The sequence below is a fragment of the Elephantulus edwardii genome, unplaced genomic scaffold (genome assembly GCF_000299155.1).
Source record: "Elephantulus edwardii isolate Elephantulus edwardi_28Jun2011 unplaced genomic scaffold, EleEdw1.0 scaffold00009, whole genome shotgun sequence".
Classification (NCBI taxonomy): Eukaryota; Metazoa; Chordata; class Mammalia; order Macroscelidea; family Macroscelididae; genus Elephantulus; species Elephantulus edwardii.
In genome coordinates, this window is record NW_006399759.1 from 22,519,116 (window position 1) to 22,532,681 (window position 13,566).

The following is a 13,566-nucleotide window of genomic DNA, read 5'->3' on the forward strand; positions in this document are numbered from 1 at the left end:
AATAATGGGGGCAGGTGTGTCAGAGATGGTGAGATTGGCACAGGATAATGCAGAGATTAGGGCTGTTATACATAGGGTCACTATGAGTTGCAAGTGACTCAATGGCACATAAGAGCAACAACAACAAGCTCTAAATTGATAATTTTTTTCAAGACCCAAAATGTCACTGTGGCCCACCAGTCAGAGTGAAGGTGTATGAAGGTCAGATTGTTAACAGAGTCTTAGTTCAGGTCAGAGAAGCTCTGGTGGCCTAATGGATAAGGAGCTGTGCTGCCAATTCAAAGGCAGGTGGTTCAGATCCACCAGCTGCTCTGAGTGAGAAATATGTACAGTCTTCTCCCATGAGATTTTATAAGCACTGAAAGCCCACAGGAGAGTTAGCTAGGAGTTCGTGCGGACTCGACAACACATAGCAATGATAATTCAATCTGTAGACTGAGAAAGTAATCTGAGAAATTGGAGTATATGGAGAAGAATGTGGCATTAAGATTGGAGGAAAACTCCTCAATAACTTGCCATATGTATATGACCTAAGCTTGTTTGCAAAAATGAAGAAAACTTGAAGTACTTAGTAAGAAGCTCAAAGATTAGAGTGTTTAATATGGGTCATATTTCAATGTAAAGAAAATAAAATCCTCATATTTGGACCAATAAACCGCATCATGATAAATGAAAAAAATACTGAAATTGTCAAAGATTTTCTTTTTCTTGGGCCCATAATCAATATTCTTGAACTCGACAGTCTAGAAATCAAAGGAATTCTTTAATTGGGCAAATGTGTTTCCAAGGATCTCTCTAAAGTGCTAAAGAGCATTTTTCATTTTGTGATTGAGATATTTCACTCAGCATAATGTCCTCCTGGGTCACCCATTTTATATGGTATTTCATGAGTTCCTTGGTTTTCAATGCTGCATAGTATTTCATTGTGTGAATATACCAGAGCTTCTCTACCCATTCGTTGGTTGATGGGCACTTGGGTTGTTTCTAACTCTTTGCTAATGTGAACAAAGTAGCAATAAACATGGGTATGTATATATTTGCTTAGGTAGCAGTTATGGTTTCTTTAGGGTATATTCCCAGGAGTGGGGGAGTGGGATTGCTGGGTCAAGTGGTATTTCTATTTCTAACTTTGAAAAAATGCCATATTGCCTTCCAGAGTGGTCGCACCATTTTACACTCCCACCAACAGTGGATAGGGGTCCAGTATGATTAGGTATTATTTGTATGACAATAGTCCAGAATAAGAGCTGCATAGTAAAGTGGAATGGGAGGAGGGGAAATTGCATAACAATAAAAGATTTTTTTTTCAGAGAGAAAAGTGAACTGGGGGAAAGGGTGGGCAGGGAGGGCAATGTGCAACAATAAATGAATGGAAATCCATGTTCTCTATAAACTTTCATTAAAATCAAAATTAAAAAAGATTTTAGGATTAAAACAAAAATACTGAAAAGTGTTCCCCCCAAAAAATGCTAAAGAACAAGAATGTCAGTTTAAAGAATGTTGCTTGACTCAAATCATGATACTTCAATTGCTTCATAGTTACACGAAGATTAGAAAATGAATAAATGAGAATGATCTAGAATTTATGCCTTTGAATTATGGTGTTGACAAAGAATATTTAATAATATCTTACAGATTTAAAAATAATAACAACTATGACTTGGAAGAAGTTGACCAGGGCATACTTTAGGAGCAAGCATGGCAAAACTTTGTCTAAATTGCAAAGCATGTCCTTGTGCATGTTATCAGGAGGTCAGCAAAAGAGAAGATAACTCTTAAGAAGATTAACTGACACATTGACTGCAATAATGGGTTCAAGCACAACAGGGATTGACACAGGATTGGCCAGGGTTTTGTTCTTTTCCATATATAGTCACAACGAGTTGTAGACAATTACATGGTAGATAGCAAGAATAACTTTATAAAACCATCAAAATGATAAAATATTTATATATAAATCTACCATTATAATTCAGATCTGTATCCTGAGAACTATAAAGTCCTTATACAATTAATTAAATGAAGGGGGATAGCATGCTCAAGATCAGAGGGCAACTAGTATTGATATCAATCTGCCCAAAATTGATCTGTCAATTCCACACAACTACAGTCAAAACTCCAGTAGGGTATTTGTCATCATTGACAGGTTAATTCTAAAATTCATAAGGAAGTTCAAAAGGACTAAAATAATCATAACATTTTAAGAAGCATAACAAACTGTAATTCTCATAATGTTTGATTTCCAAACTCAATCTACAATTAACTGTAATCAAGATTGTATCCAAAGGTGATTGATTTCATAAAGCATATAATGCATGAGAATAATTGTATGAAACACTGTGAATAAACAATAGTGTGAAACAGTGTATATAAACTTTATAAACAAACCAATTAAAAAATAATGTAAAATAAAATGTGTATTTATTATTGTATGAAACATAAAGCAAATGAAAGATTGTATAAAATTTAACGTATATGAATGAAACAATGTAAATGAAATATGAAAACTGGTAAAAAATATTTCTTAAAAAAGACTGTTGCATACTGGCAGGAAGACAGACATGTAGATGAAAGTAACATGCTGAATAGTCCAACATGCATAAACAAGGGGTCTTTTACTGAGATGTAAAGGCCATTAAATGGAGAAAAGAAATAGGCTCTTTTCACCAAAGACTGTTAGGGAAAAAATATATAGTAAAATATGGAAAAACTAAACCTCGAGAGCCTCAGAACAGCCAAAAGGGTGTCAGCAAGAGAAGCAGTGTGAGAATCCTGGAGGCACACTGAACCACATTGAAATGGGCTGCCATGACCCTCCACAGCCCACTATACCTGAACAGTTAAACAGTTGACTACTGGTCTTCAATACAGATTGAGGTTCAACATTAAGAGGACAAAGACTCTTGAAAAACCATGTAAAACAACTATGAGATATCATCTCACCCCAGTCAGAATTGCAAACTTCAACAGAACAGCAAGCAACTAATGCTGGCGAGGTTGTGGAGGAACTGGAACCCTTATTCACTGTTGGTGGGAGTGTAAAATGGTGCAACCACTGTGGAAGGTGGTATGGCGCTCTCTCAAAAAGTTGCAAATAGAGATACCATTCGACCCAGCAATTCCACTACTGGGAATATACCCCAAAGAGACCATAACTGACACACAAGCAGATCATGTTTATTGCAGCTTTGTTCACAATAGCAAGGAGTTGGAAACAACCTAAGTGCCCATCAGCAAACGAATGGAAAGAGAAGCTATGGTATATTCACACAATGGAATACTATGCTGCATTGAAAAATAAGGAACTCATGCAATATTATTCAAAATGGGTGACCCTGGGGGACATTGTGCTGAGTGAAGTATCTCAGTCACAAAAGGACAAATACTGCATGGTGCCACTGTTGTAAAACAGGACTGACCTTGGGGTTGGGGAAAGACTGAGAAAGATGAGGGAGAAAATTGTTTAAAAGGGATATGTGATTAGGTATTTTTATCATGACAGGAGTCTAGAGTGAAGGTTACATGGTGGAGTGGACCTGGAGGAGGGTTTGTAAAACAATGAAAGAATTTGTCTTTTACTTTTCCAAGAGGGTAGTGTTCTAGGGGGGAGGGTTGGGAGGGAGGAAAAGTGCAACAATGAATGAATGGAAATCCAAAGTCTCTGTAAATTTTAATGAAATAAATATGAATTTAAGTTAAAAAAAGAAAAAGAAAAACCATAGCTGAGTCCCACCACTTCTAGCCACCTGCAAAGCCACCATTATGACCAGAACCCATAGGTCCCCTCACCTGGCCTAGGCAGCATGTCCTGTGACAGAACCCCCACATGGCAGGAGATTAAATTTATTTTAAAGGAATTTTTCTTACTTTTCAAAAAGAAGAACGAATTGGAGGGGAGGGGTAGGCAGAGAAAAGTGCAACAATGAACGAATGAATGTAAATTCAAAATCTCTCTAAATTTTCATTAAAATTAATAATAATGATAATAAGGGGGAAAGAAATTATCAGAACAAAGATGGTGGCAGTAGGGGAAGTAGCGTGAGAACCCAAAGGCCTGCTGCACCCCACTGAAACTGGCCTGTCATGGCCCTCCACAGCCTGCAGTTTTTCTAAACCTAAACAATTAAATAGTTAACTACTGGTCTTCACTATGGATTGAGGGTCAACATTATGAGGAGAAAAATGCTCAAAAAACCATGGGTGAGTCCCACCACCCCTGGCCACCCACTACCGAGCCTGTGCTGCTGTGGCCCTGTGGGGCCACCATGGCCAAAGCCCAGAGGTCCCTTCACCTGGGCTGGGTGGCAGGCTTCAGGCCCCATGGTTGGTACGATGGAGTCCCTACACAGCTAGTGGCAGCAGTTGCCAGCAGCCGTGGGACCCTGGCACAGGAGGAAACAGTGAGGGTGGTGGCAGCACCATGGAGCTACGGGAGGTGAAGGACAAAATTCGGAAGAGCATCTCACTGTCAGTGAAAATTCCCTTGGATAGATCCATGACAGCAGATCTCAATCCATCACGTTTTTTATTTCTTGACTACTGCTGCCAAGAACTGTTTCAACCTTGGGTGGATCTGTCAACTACTCTGGAAGCCTTTCTCCATTTGTAGAGGGGGAAGATAGTGATGCCTATTTCGAGTTGCAGTTGGGCCACTTGGTGGAGAAAAAGGGGGCAATGATGGTGGCACTAGAGCCAGAGATGCTGTCCCTGGCTTTGGACTCTAGTTGGGCACAGGGTCCATGCCTCAGAAGAGCTTTGGTGGAGGGGAGTGTCTCCTGGCCCTTGAGGATTGCCACCCATGCCCCCAGAAAGTGCTGCCCATCCCTCAAGGAATGCTATCAGGTCACTGGGGAGAGTGGCCTGGTGAGTATGAGGAATTATATCAAAGCCACTTTCCTCCATCTCCTTCTCCAGTACATCTATAAGTAACACCTCCAAAGCCCTTCTCTTTGTAACTCAAGTTTGTTCTCCCTAGGTTTGCTCTTTTTCCCATAGGTAACCTAAACACTGAGTCTTGTTCCAGACCTGAACCCTGAGCCCAGTTCCAGAGACAAAAGGGAAATAAAACTGCCAGCTAAAGAAGCGAAGGAGGATGGAGTCTCAAAGTTCAGCCAGCCACCTAGACTCACCTAAGCAAAGAGTTTGCAGTCCAGAGGGTAGAAAACATGAGGAAAATATCTCCTAACTGAATGAGAAGGCATACAGCTTCAACTCAAGACCACCAGTAAAGTGTTAAAGAGGGCTTTCCTTCCCCTTCACCTTTTCAGCATGAAACAGCCAGAGAGTCTATACCCCACTCCCAAATGAGAATCCCACAAATGAAAAAGAAAGCTTCTCTGTAAAAAAAAAAAAATTAAAAATTAATCACCTGTCGACTATGCTAACTCTTTATTGCTCTGTCTTTTCTGGTCTCCACTGGATCTTTCTCGTTTCCTTCATCCACTCCCTCCACCCACCCAATTGTGGTGCCTTGTGATTTCATTCCTACCCATCCTCACTCTTCTCCCAACTCTTACCCCCTTGGATCTCCAAACATGAGTTTTTAACAATTAAGAGAGGGAGAGGGAGAGAAAACAAAATCTCTAGCAGTATTTTATAATCTATAAAATTTATTCAATATGGATCACTAATGTAAAAAACAAATTTTTTTCAACTCCTAAGAAAAAGTCTCTATGACCTTGAACTAAATAATTAAATATACAATCAAAAGCAGAAATTCTTAAAGAGAAAAAAAAGGTTAAATTGAACTTTAGAAAAATTAATAATTTATACTCTTAAAAAGAAATTAATGTCCTGTGTCTTGAGCTGGGTTTTCCAGAGAAATGGAAACCAATAAAACCTACACATATATATGAGGGGTTGGGGGTGGTGGAGATGCGTAAGTAGAAATAGAAGTATTTTAAAGAAATTTCTCATATACTTGTTGAAGCTGGCAATTCCCAGGTCTCTAGGTCAGATTTCTACAGTGTCCTCTAGTGATGCTGGTAAGTCCAAGTGATCAGCATGCTGTCTGGCTTTCAGACTACTGTTTTGGAAGCTACAGGCTTCAGAAGCTGATAAGTCTAAAGGTCCACAACAGTGTGAGAACAGAGTTGTAAGCAATTCACTTTAAAAACTGAAAGTATGAGAAGTCACTGATTCAAGTTCTGAGACAATAAGCCTCAGATAACATTGGACATAAAGCTCTCTAGATTTTGAACCCCACCCCCACTACAAAGAATCCAAACATATATCCAGGCAGCCCATACTCTTGAGGAGACTTCTCCTGAATCAGACATCTTTATCTTTACAGAACTACATCTAATCCTGCTTCATTAACAACATATTGCTGCTGTTGTGATGTGTTGTCACATCAGAACTGACTCATAGCCAGCCTTCTAAAAGGTTTTCAGAGACAATAAATTGCTCAAGAGGAGACCGCCACTGGTGGATTTGAACTACATACCTTTAGGATTTCAGTTCAGCTTCTTACTATTAGGTCAACAGAGCTCCCTTATTAGCTGACCCTCTGATGGGTTTTCTGAGGTAGTTAATCACAGAGAAGGGACTGCCCATCCTTCTCCCACAGAGTATCTGGTGGATTCAAACTGAGTGTCTTTGAAATTACGGCACAGGTTCTAACCACCAAGCCACCAGAGCTCCCTTATTAACATCAAAGAGGTCTGAATTTATAAAACATAAAATAGTTACATTAAACTGAGGATCATGACCACATTGATACACAATATTAATCATGAACTCTGGGAAATAAACTCATCCCAGGGTCTCAACTTTCAGACAAAGAACAGACAAGCTTATAAGGTGATCAATAAAAAGAAAGTATTAAAAATAGAGACAGCCTTCTCCACTTACTAATTCATTCAATCATTTATATCCATATGAACATATAGATAGGAATTATTTTACTTTGAGTTATAATCTAATACTGTTGTTGTCGTTATGTGCCATCAAGTTGCTTGCAACTCTTAGTGACCCTATATACAATAGCCCTAAATTCTGCTCTGTCCTGTGCCAATCGCACTATCTCCAACACTCCCATCCCGATTACCCCATTCACTGAAACAATCCACCTCATAGAGGGCCTTCCCCTCCTACGCCGTCCCTCCACCCCCCCAAGCATGATGTCCCTCTCCAAGGACCGGTCTCTCCTTACAACATGTCCAAAGTATGTCAGACAAAGCCTCAGAATCCTTGCCTCCAAGGAGCCACCCAGTTTAACCCTTCCCAGGATGAATCTGTTTGTTTTCCTAGCAGTCCATGGTACTCTCAGTACTCTTCTCCAGCACCACAGCTCAAAGGCATCAATTCTCCTTCTACCCTCCTTAGTCATTGTCCAACTCTCTGATGCATAACAAGTGATTGCAAAGACCATGGCTTGTATCAGATGTACCTTAGTCTCCAGAGAGACACCATTGCTCTTCAGTACTTTGGAGGGGTCCCTAACAGCAGACTTTGCCATGGCAATGCACCTTTTAATTTCCTGGCTACTGGTTCCAAGAGTACTAACTGTGGGGCCAAGCAAACTAAAACTGTGAACAATCTCAATCTCTTCAATCTCAATCTAACACTACTTACTTTGTTGCTCAAATTGTTCCAGATTTATCCATTAAAGATTCTTCACTTGATTCTTATTTCCTGAGGCATATTTCCACTGATAAACTATTTTACTTTTTTGGGCACTCTAAAATTCTTCAAGCTTATCTTGTATATTCCTGCCCTAAACCCAGAACCAGACACTTCTCTAAAAAACCCTAGCTTTTTTTTTATGTGTGTGTGTGTGTATGTTTAAATATATATTTACCATACAGCATAGCAATCCCAGTTCTATTTCTTGCTGGTAGGAGTTTGGCCATGTGATATAAAAAGCTATCTTCATATAAAAACCTGTAACTAAATGTAAATTAACCAAGGAATAAAAAGTATATAGTCTGCCCATAACAAATCTTTATTGTGCTGGTGGTTAAATGACTATACATATACATTTATCAAAAGGATAAAACTATAAACTAAAAAAGCAAAAAGTGTAAGTGCATGTAAATGATTTCTTAATCTAAAAATGAGATAAAACTTATAAGAAACACTACATTAACAAGGCCAAATGCTTATGTTATAAAGCTATGTGGAAGAGAATGAATGATAGGTTTTCAAGTATTTTAAAATATAAAGACATAGCTTTCTACGAAGATGGTGCTGAAAGAGAAGAATCGGAAGACAAACCCGAACAAGTTTTTCAGGAAGTGAAAAATACATAATGTATGAGAGTGAGGTTATACTACTGCAGTAGTAAGAGTGAGACAGAATTTGCAGCTTGTGTTACATGCATTCCAATTTGGTTGTAGCCAGAATAAACAAAAGTGATACATAAAATAGACAGCATGCTAGGTGTCTGACCTAGGGTTTAAGGAGTTGCACTATCAAACCAAAGGCATTAGATTCAAATCCCCCAGCTGTTCTAAGGGAGAAAGATGCATAGTCTCCCTCTGTGTGATTTACAGCCTCTGAAACCCCCTAACAACTCAGCTGTTAGTTGGACCCAATTCCATGGAAGTGACTTTCGCTTAACTTTTGAGGTGTCTAAAGTATTTTGTGGCACTGCAGATAAAGCACTCAACTGCCAGCTAAAGTATCAGCAGTTTGAACCCACCCGTTGCTCCTGAACGGCTTTGTTGTTGTTGTGAAGTGCCATCAAGTTGAGTACAACTCCTAATGACTATGAACAGCAGACCTGATCACTGCTCTGTCCTGTGTCATCCTTATCATCTCTGACACACTAGAACTTATTGCTGAAGTCACTCTAACAATCCATCTTGTTGGGGGTTATCTTCTTCACTGACTCTCCATCTTTGGATGCATGATATCCCTTTCCAAGGAATAGTCTTGCTTAACTTTGCCTCCAGGGATCACCCCAGCTGCTCTTTCTCTAAGACATGTATTCATTCTTTCAGCAGTCCATGGTATATTCAGTACTATACTCCAGTATCACAACTCAAAGGCATCAATTTTACTTCTGTCATCCTTAATTCATTGACTGAGAAAACTATGGCCTGAAGTAGGAAGGTACACTTTAGTCTTCAAACTAAAATTATTATTCTTCAATATTTTGGAGAGGTCCCTGACAGCAAACCTGACCAGTGCAATGTTGTTGTTGTTATTTTTCATTGAGTTGCCTGTGACTCATAGAAACCCTATGTACATTAGCTCTGAACTCTGCCCTAATCTGAGCCAATCCAAGCATCTACAACAGACCTAATCATATTGCTCCAGTCATTGAGTCAATCCAACATATCCTGGGTCTTCATCTCCTACCCTGTCCCTCCACCCTTCCAAGCATGATGTCACTCTCCAAGGAATGGTCCCTCCTGGCCATGTCCCCAAAGTATCTGATATAGAGCTTCAAAATCTTTGCCTCCAAGAATCTGTTTCACCCTCTCCAGGACAGACCAGTTTATTCACCTCATAGTCCATGGTATGTTTATTCTCCTCCAGCACCACAACTAAAAGTCATAGATCATTCTTTTATCATCCTTAGTTATTGTTCAGCTCTTAGATGCATAGCAAGTAATTGTGAAAACCATGGGCTGGATCAGACCATGTCTCTATACTGACATTCTTGATTCTTAGTACTCAGGAAAGGCTACTTACAGCAGATTTTCCCAAGCAAGTCGTCTTTTGATTTCTTAACTGCTGGTGCCAAGAGTGTGAATTGTGGAACCAAACAAGCTGACATCATAAATCTCAATTTCTTCTCTGCCCAATATGAAGCTGCTAATTGGCCCAGTGGTGAGAATCTTTGTTTTCTTGATATTGCACTTCTGCAGCAAATGCCTCAGGTCCTCCTCAGCTTCAGCAAGGTTGTGTCATCTGTATTATGCAGGTTGTTGATAAATCTTCTTCCAATCCTGATGCCACATTCCTCCTCATAAAGTCAAGCCTCTGGAATTATCTGTTCTACATATAAATTGAAAAGGTATGGAGATAGGATTCATCTCTGATACACATCTTTCCTGATCCTGAACATGCAGTGTTTCGCTGCTCTGTTCTGACTACTTCTTTCTGGTCCAAGGATAGGTTTTACGTAAGCACGTAAGTGTTCTGGGATCTCCACTCTTCTCAAGGTTAGCCACAATTTGTTGTGATTCACACAGTAAAATACCTTTGCACAGTCAATGAAACACAGATAGATATACCTCTAGTATTACCTGCTTTCAATCAAGATGCATCTAACTTTGGCTATGATATCCCTAGTGCTACAGCCTCTTCTAAACCCAGCCTGCACATCTGGCAGTTCTCTGCTGATATACTACTCATCATTTCTGAATAATCTTCAGCAGGAACTTGCTTGTGTGTGATGTTAGTGATACCATTCGATAATTTCCACACTCTGATGAGTCATCCTTCCCCCCCCACCCGGAATAGAAATAAATACAAATATCTTCCAATCCATTGGGCAGGTAGTTGTCCTCCAGATTTTTTGGCATAACCTGGTGAGTGCATGCAAGGAAGCATTTGTTTGCTGAAATATTTCAGTTGGTATTCCATCAATTCCTGAGACTTTGGTTTTTGCCAATTCCTTCAGGGCAGCTTGAACTTTAATGACCCGTTCATTGCAAATATATTTTATAAGAAACATAAATGGCAACTGTACACCTGGCAACTATATACAGCTTTATAGACTTCACCTGGTGGTCTACACAGAAATCAGATTGACTAAATTTGTGGTAGAAATTGCTGGAGAAGCTCAACATTAACTGTGAAAACTGGGCCTGGTGCTGATTGTGAAACAAGCCATCAACTACTCATATGCAAGTTCAAACTGAAGTTAAAATAAAATCAAATCCACAGGAACCAAAGTTTAACCTTGAGTCTATCCCAAAAGAATTTAAAGACCCTCTCAGGAACAGGTTTGAAGCCTTGAGCGCTAATGGGTGATGACCACATGAGCTGTGGAGGGAACTGTTTAAAAGAGATATATGAATGGGTATTCTTGTCATTACAGAAGTCCAGAATGAAGGCTGCACAGGGGAATGGATTGCATAACAATGAAAGAGTTTTTCTTTTTCTTTTCAAGAAGAAGAGTGAATTGGGGGAGGGAGTGGGCAGGGAGAAAGTTCAGTAATGAATAAATAGAAACCCTAAGTCTTTATAAACTTTCATTAAAATTAATTAAAAAAAAGAAACAGATGAGGGAGAGAACTGTTTAAAAGGGATATATGATTAGGTATTTTATTGTCATGACAGGAGTCCAGATTGAAGACTGCACAGTGGAGTAGATTTGGGGAAGGGATTATATAACAATGAAAGAATCTTACTTTTCAAAGAGAAGAGTGAATTGGGAGGGAGGTGGGCAGGGAGAAAAGTATTACAATGAATGAATGGAAATCCAAAGTCTCTGTAAACTTTAATTAAAGTGAATTAAAAAAATATTAATATATAAAAAAGAAAGAGCAAACTATTATCTCTTAAAACTAGAGCATTATTTGACGAAGAAATAGAATAGACTGGGAAATAGAAGCCTTCACAAAAATACTCACTCTAGCAAAAGGAATTTCTAATAAAGTTTCACTATAGAAAACTCAGAATTTATAAGGAAAATGGATTGGTTGGCATGTAGAAACAATGCTTTACATATCATTATGCAGCTTTTGGATTCCTTAAGCTTTGTTTTGCTATTCAGGAAATTTGAATCAGTAACTTCAACTGTGGATAACTACGGGTCAGGTTGAGTAAGTACCCTCTGGGCAATTGATGGGGTGGTATGTTTGTCTTACAGATCTAAGACTTATATAAAAAGAGGAGGGAATGTTTACCAGGAAGAGAACTGGGGCCTTCCTGAACTACTGATACATAGATAGGAACTGCCCTTTTCACATGTAGAAATCACATTTTTTACTAACAAAAGTGCATTGTTAAATGAGCTGGAGTTTCACCCTAGTATATATGGCCATGATCACTCCCAGACAGAAAGGCAATCTTAGAGGTGACTCACTGTCTCCCAGATCTGCATAATAAAGTTCATTTATGGATATTGCAACTGACTACGGAAAGAACTCCTTGCGATCAAACATGCCATAAGAGGAAGGGAAGGAAGTGAGGGAATTCTTTGGGCTTCCTGAGAATTTTTACTAGTTGGCTTTGAAAATAAGCCCAATAGTGAAAATTAAAAGGAAATCTGTCCTTTAAAAAAAGGAATAAGACTCATGAAGAATGTAAAACATCACTGCAAAGACAGAGACAGAAAAGACCAAAATGGATGTCTCTTCTGACTCTATTACACTAGAGTACCAAGAAGCCAAAGCAAAGGGAAGATATCAAGAAATAAAGGAGCTGAGTGGAAGCTTTCAAAAGGCAGCACATAAAGACAAAACAAAGTATTATAATGAAATGTGCGACGAGCTGGAGTCAGAAAATCAAAAGGGAGAAACTTGCTTGGCATTTCTTAAGCTTAGGGAACTGAACAAATTCAAGTCTTGAGTTGCAATGCTTAGGGATGCTATATGTAGAATGTTGAATGGCTCAGGAAGCATCAAAAAAAAGATGGAAGGAGTACACAGAGGCACTACATCAAAAAGAGTTAGCTGACACAGAAGAACTTCATAAAAATATCATATTATTAAGAGCCTATGGTGTTGGAGGAAGTTCAAACTGCTCTGAAGAACCTGGCAAAACAAGACCCCAAACGTAATGTCTCCTGATTTCCTGAATGCTGGTGCCAAGGGTGTTACAGCCTCGGAAATTCCAAGAAGGAGTTTATTCTCTTACATAAGATCACTTTTTGTCAGAATCTGCTCACTTGTAATAATTTTGGGTTTTGGGGGTTGTTTTAATTAGGTTGATTACAATGAAACTTCAATGTCATAAAAAGAAATTTGATTTAGTCACTGGGTATTATGGAACCATTTACAAGGTTAAGTACCAGGATGGAGGTAAGATATAACTAGAATTGGGCTTTCCAAAGCCAAGACGGACAAAAATACAAATAATGCTAGGGTGGTATTAATAAGTTCAGAAATTCTCTATATAGATATCAGTTATAAAACTATAGTTCTTTTTCTTCAGCCTGCAAAACTATTTGCTTAGCCTCCAAATTCTCTGCTTCCTGTCTTTAGTCATGTAGACTAGTTTGATCTCTGTTTACCAGAACAGGAAATGCATCTATCCTGGATCCTGGTGAAGCTGGTTCTACAGTCATATGTAAATAGTATCATATCCTGACCAAAAAGAGAACTGGGGCCTTCCTATATTACTGATACTTAACGAGAACTGTCCATTTCAGAAGTAGAAATTACCTTTTTTTACTAACAAAAGTGCATTGGTAAATGAGCTAGAGTTTCACCCTAGCATATAAGGCCATGCATGACCACTCCCAGACAGTGAGGCAGTCTTGATACTGGAAGTAAGGGGTTCTTTCTGTAGTCAAGTGGCCAATAAGACAAACGGAATGCAATATCCATAAATATACGTTATTACAGATCTGTGGAGGACAGTGGGTTCCGGCCTCCAAGACTGCCTCCCAGTCTGGGAGTGGTCATGGCCTTATATTATGTTGTTGTTGTTGTTGTTGTTGTT